The sequence below is a fragment of the Poromitra crassiceps genome, assembly GCF_964638095.1.
Source record: "Poromitra crassiceps genome assembly, chromosome: 3".
In the NCBI taxonomy this organism is placed as follows: domain Eukaryota; kingdom Metazoa; phylum Chordata; class Actinopteri; order Beryciformes; family Melamphaidae; genus Poromitra; species Poromitra crassiceps.
The window spans coordinates 37,849,442-37,856,691 of record NC_139625.1 but is presented as its reverse complement, the minus strand read 5'-3'; the positions used below and the strand labels follow the sequence as shown (position 1 = coordinate 37,856,691).

The following is a 7,250-nucleotide window of genomic DNA, read 5'->3' as shown; positions in this document are numbered from 1 at the left end:
CAGGGACTGCTCTCTCCAAAAATCCCCCTTTACCTGATTCATTTGACAGGCTTCTGCGTATAGCACAACGTCAAATCCAATTTATTTGATTCTAGCTCTTTGGCCTGGGACCTTTGTTGCATGTCACCCCATCTCCATCTCTCTCTCCCTCTCCCCCCCACCCCCCTCTCTCTCTCTCTCATATCTTCCATGTCTCTCTCTCTCTCTCATTTTTCATGTCTCTCTCTACTCCAATGAAGGGAAAAACACTTTAAAAAAGAAGAGTGCAGATCTGATAGAGTAAGAGACGCCTTCAGTCTCATCATGAATATTTACTTGCACGCCAATACTCCGATTACTGGAGTAATCTGCTTAAGGCGGCGTTTCCACCATTTCCATGGCTCCAAGTAACACAATTTCTCCAATAACCCGGTTTACATGGATTCATTTAATAATCCGCCTGCTGCTTGCCCCTCAGTTTGTAAAGAAAGAAACACAAGAAATATGACTAAGCATTTACAATAAATTGAACCATACTCCCATACTTCCGTCCTTAAAATACCGGTAGTCAGATATAATAAGGTGTTTACATGATCATTTCAGTAGAGTAGAGTATTGCCTTCATTCATTGATAGGTTTTCTTTTATATCAGACACAGGTTTGTATTCCTACCTTCATTCAGATCAATGCAGTAAAAACAATGATTGGTTGTACTGTAAGTTAGTAATGACCTTAACAGTTATTTTGAAGATGTACAGTATATTATTTCATACTTGTACTGTATTGGTTGTACACTCTGACAGAGAGCCTGTATTTAAGGTATCAGCATGTGCTACACTGCTAAGAAAAGCCATCAATTCATTTTAGTCTCGTATTGAGTCTTATAAAATCTGATTTTCCTGAAAACAAGGGAAGAAATCTGCCAATGTTGTGAGAACATTTAGCTTCCAATACATTTCAGCTTGTTTTAGAGATTTATATCTCTGTTATCTCGTCTCTGTTTTAGAGATTTGTTTCAAGATACTTTTTTCTAGAAAGAGGTGAAGCTGCATTGGAAACAAGTCACATGATCTCAGCCCATTGGCTGAATTTCTCACTAGTTTTCAGAAAAATTATATTCCATACTAAACTACAAATGACTATGAAAACACTGTTGCATAATATACAGTATGTGTCATCATTACTTCTCATTACATAAAGAGATGTCTGGCCTGTGTGTGTGTGTGTGTGTGTGTGTGTGTGTGTGTGTGTGTGTGTGTGTGTGTGTGTGTGTGTGTATGTGTGTGTGTGTGTGTGTGTGTGTGTGTGTGTGTGTGTGTGTGTGTGTGTGTGTGTGTGTGTGTGTGTGTGTGTGTGTGTGTGTCTTTATTTAGCCCACAACTTCCATTAACCTTGAACATACAGGCATGTTAGACAGGAAGGTGTGAAAGACTGAGAGAGAGAGAGAGAGAGAGAGAGAGAGAGAGAGAGAGAGAGAAAGAGAGAGAGAGGGGGGGGGGGGGGGCATTGTAATTACCGGCCACATGCTGGCTGGCAATCATAGTCTCTCTCTCCTCTTTTCCTCTGCTTCCTCCATCTCTCCTCCCTGCTTCCTGGCCTCCTGCTGCTCTCCCACTCCTCTTTCTCTTCCGCCTCACTGCGCCGCCCATCTTTCCTTCCTCGCTTCCTTCCTCTCATCCATCCTCACTCTGCTTTCCTCATTTCCTTCTTCCCTGAGGGGAATCCGGGGATGGTTGTAAAATTGTTGACATTTCTGTCTGTATCTTGGAGCTCCTTTAATAAGCAAGTGCGCCCAACGTGTGATACAAACTACTGTACTTCAATCATGAGAGACTAGTAGAAAGTTTAACAAGCTTTAATGATACAACAAATTAATTTTGGCGTATGACTCCATGATATGATGACGCTCTCCTGAGATGATGAGAGGGCGTCGTCAGTGAAGAATAGGATAGGAAATCCCCCATAGGGAATTCTTCAATCAGGAGTCATGACGATGGTGGTGGTCAGGGGAGGAGGTGGGGCAACAACTGCTTCAGGATGATGATCAGCAACTGAGAATGAGACCGCATCAGAGAAAGGGGGCGAGCCTAACAATGAATGGGTTATACAACCTCAAAGAAAGAAGGCGTGCACTGTGCTATGATGTGAACTGGGCGTTAGCTGTTAAGTAGTCTTCATTATTGAAAATAGTCCAAGACATTATTTGTGTCGTCTGCTAATAAATGGTGTAGCTGTTATCTCTGTAACACTAACAGAAAATGCATGGTTTAGTCTCAAACACAAGGGGTGATCAAGACAATTCACCCGACAGTCCGGGTTAGTTGGGGTGAATTGTAATGTTTCCAGGTATTCCTCAATTTACTTGTTTTTGATCACCTCAAATCCTTATTTACGGTATCCTCATTTTTCCTTTCTTACTTTTGAAATACAGAGCAAAGTGGAACGTCACTTCCTGCTTCAGCACTGTACCAGAGATTTTCATCCGCCATTTATTTTCCCATAGACATTTCGTAAAATGCTTATAAAATAGTTTTACTTCATCAAACCAAACGGTTCAGCTAACGCTATAATCGGGAGAGACCATAGAACATTTAACTCGGACCAAAACTTAAAAAAACAACATTGAAAAAATATTTTCTTTACGTTTTGGTCCCAGTGAAATGTTATGCGATCTCTCCTGTTTCTAAATATATCTGAACCGTTTGGTTTGAACCAGTAAAACTATTTTTATATGCATTTTATCAAATGTCTATGGGAAAATAAATGGCGGATGAAAATCTCTGGCACAGTGCTGAAGCAGGAAGTAGGCGGTCATTTGCCTCTCTATAAAAATCATTTTTGTATCGCTACCCTTCTAATGCACAACATGGGTCAAAAATTACCCATATTCATTCCCCCATGGCTGAGTGTTTCTTTGCTATATCTTTCAAATAAATGTATTTTATCATTTAATATTCCAGGTATTGATTAAATATCTTGTTTTTGAACCACAAATCATTTTATTTCCATTTATTACTTTATGAACAAACATGGTTTTTGTATTTAGCCTAGATACATTTTTAGTTTTACACACATCGGTCGAAAAGGTCCCATGCATTCACTATGGGATTTGATGGGAACTTTTGATATTTGTACATGTTTGCTATTTACTGCGGGCAACTATTCACCTGCAACACAATTCACAACTCAATATGGCTACTTTTGACCAACTGGTGCAGGTCTTATTTTCCAATTGTTTTACCTAAGAAAATATTTGATATCTTGTGAAAGATAATATGGTTGGTCCCGGTCGTAAAAGATTTAGGGCTAAAAGAGATGCTGGAAACAGCAGTTGAAGCAGGTGCAGCCAGGTCCTGGGCAGCTCCTCACGATGTGGCTTCTTGTTCTGGCCTGAGCGGGCAGATGCTCGTTCCAGTAAGACCTATTTTTAATCAATCTATTGTGCTGGGTCTGAGTTTCCACTGGAACACCAACCAACCCAACTTCAAAGGACTAGCGGCGACTAGCGGCCGACTCATTAAAAAAGTAATAGAATTACATCACTTATTACTTGGCATCAACAGTAATTAGTTACATTATTTGTAATATTATTGTTATATTGTTAGTATTTTTGCTACCTACAGCTTGACCCTGTTCCATACATTCTGTCCCCCTTTTATCCCTTACCTTCATTTCCTCCTCCCCCCTTTCCTTCCATCCTTCCTTCTATCACTCCATTCTTTTTCCTCTCCTCTGTTCCCATATTTGTTCATTCAGTTCAGCATAGCTGCAGACAGTGCACACGCACGCACGAATGCAGGCACGCACACACGCACGGACGCGTGCGCGCACACACACACACACGCACACACACACACACACACACACACACACACACACACACACACACACACACACACACACACACACACACACACACACACACAGGAGAGCAGTTAATGACGCCAGCACAGCCATCCGTCCCTGTCAGAGGAAGCCATATGATGTTCCCAGGGAGAGAGAGGGGGAGAGAGAGGGCAGACTGAGAGAGAGAGAGAGAGAGAGAGAGAGAGAGAGAAGAGAGGGAGACAGAGGAGAAAGAGAGAGAGGAGACTGGAGAGGTGTGTGAGAGAGAAACAAGCAGGAATTTGCAATACAGCTCCAACCACATATGCAAATTTCCAAAATGCAGGATGGCAGGGGAAGCCCATACTCTGCCTCTGCATTTTTTAATTTGACCAGCCCCCCACCGCGCCCTTTTTAGCCAATTGGCATGAACACAAACACCTTCACACACACACACACACACACACACACACACACACACACACACACACACACACACACACACACACACACACACACACACACACACACACACACACACACACACACACACACACACACACACATGACTTCCATGCCAAATCTCAGCCTCCTAGGATGAAAACTGTGCCCGCTAAAGGATGGTGAACTTTTTGGTGTTTTATATCAGTTGGCATCCTTAATGTTGCATTTCCGCCTTCTTCTGGATCCATCCATCCACTGCTTCCCTACATTCTCGATCTTCATCTAGAACTGAATGACATAATCGGTGATTTATGACCTCATCACTGTCTGACATCAGTGATTTATGACATCACCAGTGATATATGACATCACTATAGTGGTGACCTCATGTCATCAGTGATGTTCCTCTAGCAATTACAATCTTACTACTATAATAGAGCGGCGTTTACTAGATGGCGTTCTGAGCATGCTCAGTTGAGAAATTGTGATGGATGCAGAGGCCAGGATCAATGAGGAGATTGAGCAGGTGATGCGCTGCCTGGATGAATCCACAGACGAGCCCATCGTCAAAGTGGTGGAGAAGGAGGTCATCTCCAAACACATGAAGACCATCGTTGAGATGGAGAACTCGGGTCTAGTCCACAGGCTCAAGAACGGCAAGCCAGAAGATTTGGCATGCATGTATAAGCTGTTCAGCCCGGTCCCCCACGGGCTGAAGACCATGTGTGAATCTATGAGCTCGTACCTGAGGGAACAAGGCAAGGCTCTAGTGTCAGAGGAGGGAAAAGGAAAGAACCCTGTAGACTACATCCAGGGGCTGCTGGATTTGAAGTCACGTTTTGACTGCTTCCTCCAGGATTCCTTCAACAACGACCGGCTCTTCAAACAGACAATTGCTGGTGACTTTGAGTACTTTCTTAACCTTAACTCCCGCTCGCCTGAGTACCTCTCGCTCTTCATTGATGACAAGATGAAGAAAGGAGATGAAGAAAGGCTGACAGAGCAGGTGGTGGACTCTATACTGGACAAGGCCATGGTGCTGTTTCGCTTCATGCAGGAGAAGGATGTGTTTGAGTGGTACTACAAGCAGCACCTGGCCTGCAGGCTGTTCACCAACAAGAGCGTCTCCAGTGACTCTGAGAAGAACATGATCTCCAAGCTCAAGACCGAGTGTGGCAGTCAGTTCACCTCTAAACTGGAAGGAATGTTCCGAGACATGAGCATCTCCAACACCACCATGGATGAGTTTAGACAACATCTACAGAGAACTGGGGTGTCATTGGGCGGGGTTGATCTGACCGTGAGAGTGCTGACCACGGGCTACTGGCCGACGCAGTCCGCAACACCGAAGTGCAACATTCCCCCTTCACCGCGACATGCGTTTGAGGTCTTCAGAAGGTTTTACCTCGATAACCACAGTCTCAGACAACTCACACTCCAGCACCATATGGGCTCTGCAGACCTGAAAGCCACCTTCTACGGTCCCATCAAAAATGAGGACGAGGTCGGGGTGGGCGGAGCCCAGGTGACAGGCTCCAACACCAGGAAGCACATCTTGCAGGTCTCCATCTTCCAGATGACCATCCTCATGCTCTTCAACAACAAGGAAAAGTCCACATTCGAGGAGATCCAGCAGGAGACGGATATCCCAGAGACGGATTTGGTGCGCGCGCTGCAGTCGCTGGCCTGTAGGAAGCCCGCTCAGAGAGTTCTCACCAAGGAGCCCAAGTCCAAGGAGATTGAGAACGGCCATGTGTTTACAGTCAATGACGAGTTTACCTCCATACTGCACCGTGTCAAGATCCAGACAGTGGCTGCTAAGCAGTGCGAGTCGGACCCAGAGAGGAAGGAGACACGACAGAATGTGGACAATGACAGGAAGCATGAAATCGAAGCTGCCATAGTCCGCATCATGAAGTCCAGAAAGCAGATGCAGCACAGCGTACTAGTATCAGAGGTCATCCAGCAGATGCGAGCACGATTCCTCACTAGTCCTGTAGTCATTAAGAAGCGCATTGAAGGACTCATTGAGAGAGAATATTTGGCACGAACGCCAGAGGCCCGCACAGTGTACACATACTTAGCATAAAACAAGTGAATTCAATGAAACCTAACACAGAGTCAAGAGAAACTGAAAGCCTTTTTTGAATGAAATTGGAAGCACTTTCATCATTTATTCTGGGAAACACTGGGAAGCTTAACTTTTCTTCCATAAAATGTGTAAAACTAGAAAAGTGCACTCAGTAGAGTGCAGATCTCCGCCAGGCACCGCTACGCCTAACAAGGAAAATAAGCAAAGTGCACATTTAGAGAAAAAACATGTCAACAACATCACGGAATGTGTTGTCTTTAATCTGGCCGAAGCATTTTTCAAAGGTCAAACAACCCAGATTGATGGTTTATGGGACTTTTTGTGAAATGGGCTCCACCCACCAAACTTTGGAAGTTGATTAGAAACAGTGTGGACTTTCAAAAAACTCGGTTTTGTGCAGAACAGTCCAGACATTTGTAGGTGGAGTAGTGGAAAAGGTAGTTTTCATATAATCAAAGTTATGGCCTTTTAAATTTTGAAATATTGCTATAGCGCTCCCTATACGTGAAATGACACCCACGCCTCCACCCACAAAAACCCCCCGATTATATAGCAACGGTGCAGACTTTCAAAAGACTGTGAACGAGGTTTTGTGCATGACAGTTCAGACATGCTGTGTGTCGTGGTTTGGTGAAGATTGGACAGAAATTGTAGGAGTAGCGAAAAGACTGTTTTGGATGAAATTCAAAATGGTGGAAAATCTAGTTAGACGAAATGAGCGCGGCCTATATCAGTAGATCCATAAGGACCCAAGGATGCATGGAAAAACGAATTTTGATTGTAGACCTTATGGTTCAAAAGTTATTAACCAAAATGTAAATAGGGCTGTTATAGCGCCACCATCAGGTCAATTGGTATAGTTTTTTCGCCTATAGTAAAGTAGGACTATGAACCTACCTACCAAGTTTGG

At 43.8% G+C, this 7,250-nt stretch overlaps 1 pseudogene across 1 annotated transcript; it reads left to right on the top strand.

Moving 5' to 3' along the window:
* The first annotated feature begins 4,735 nt into the window (after positions 1-4,735).
* On the top strand, positions 4,736-6,337 carry LOC310774201 (cullin-3 pseudogene; annotated as a pseudogene). The gene has a single exon. The product of its transcript is annotated as a cullin-3 pseudogene (transcript).
* The last annotated feature ends 913 nt before the right edge of the window (positions 6,338-7,250 follow it).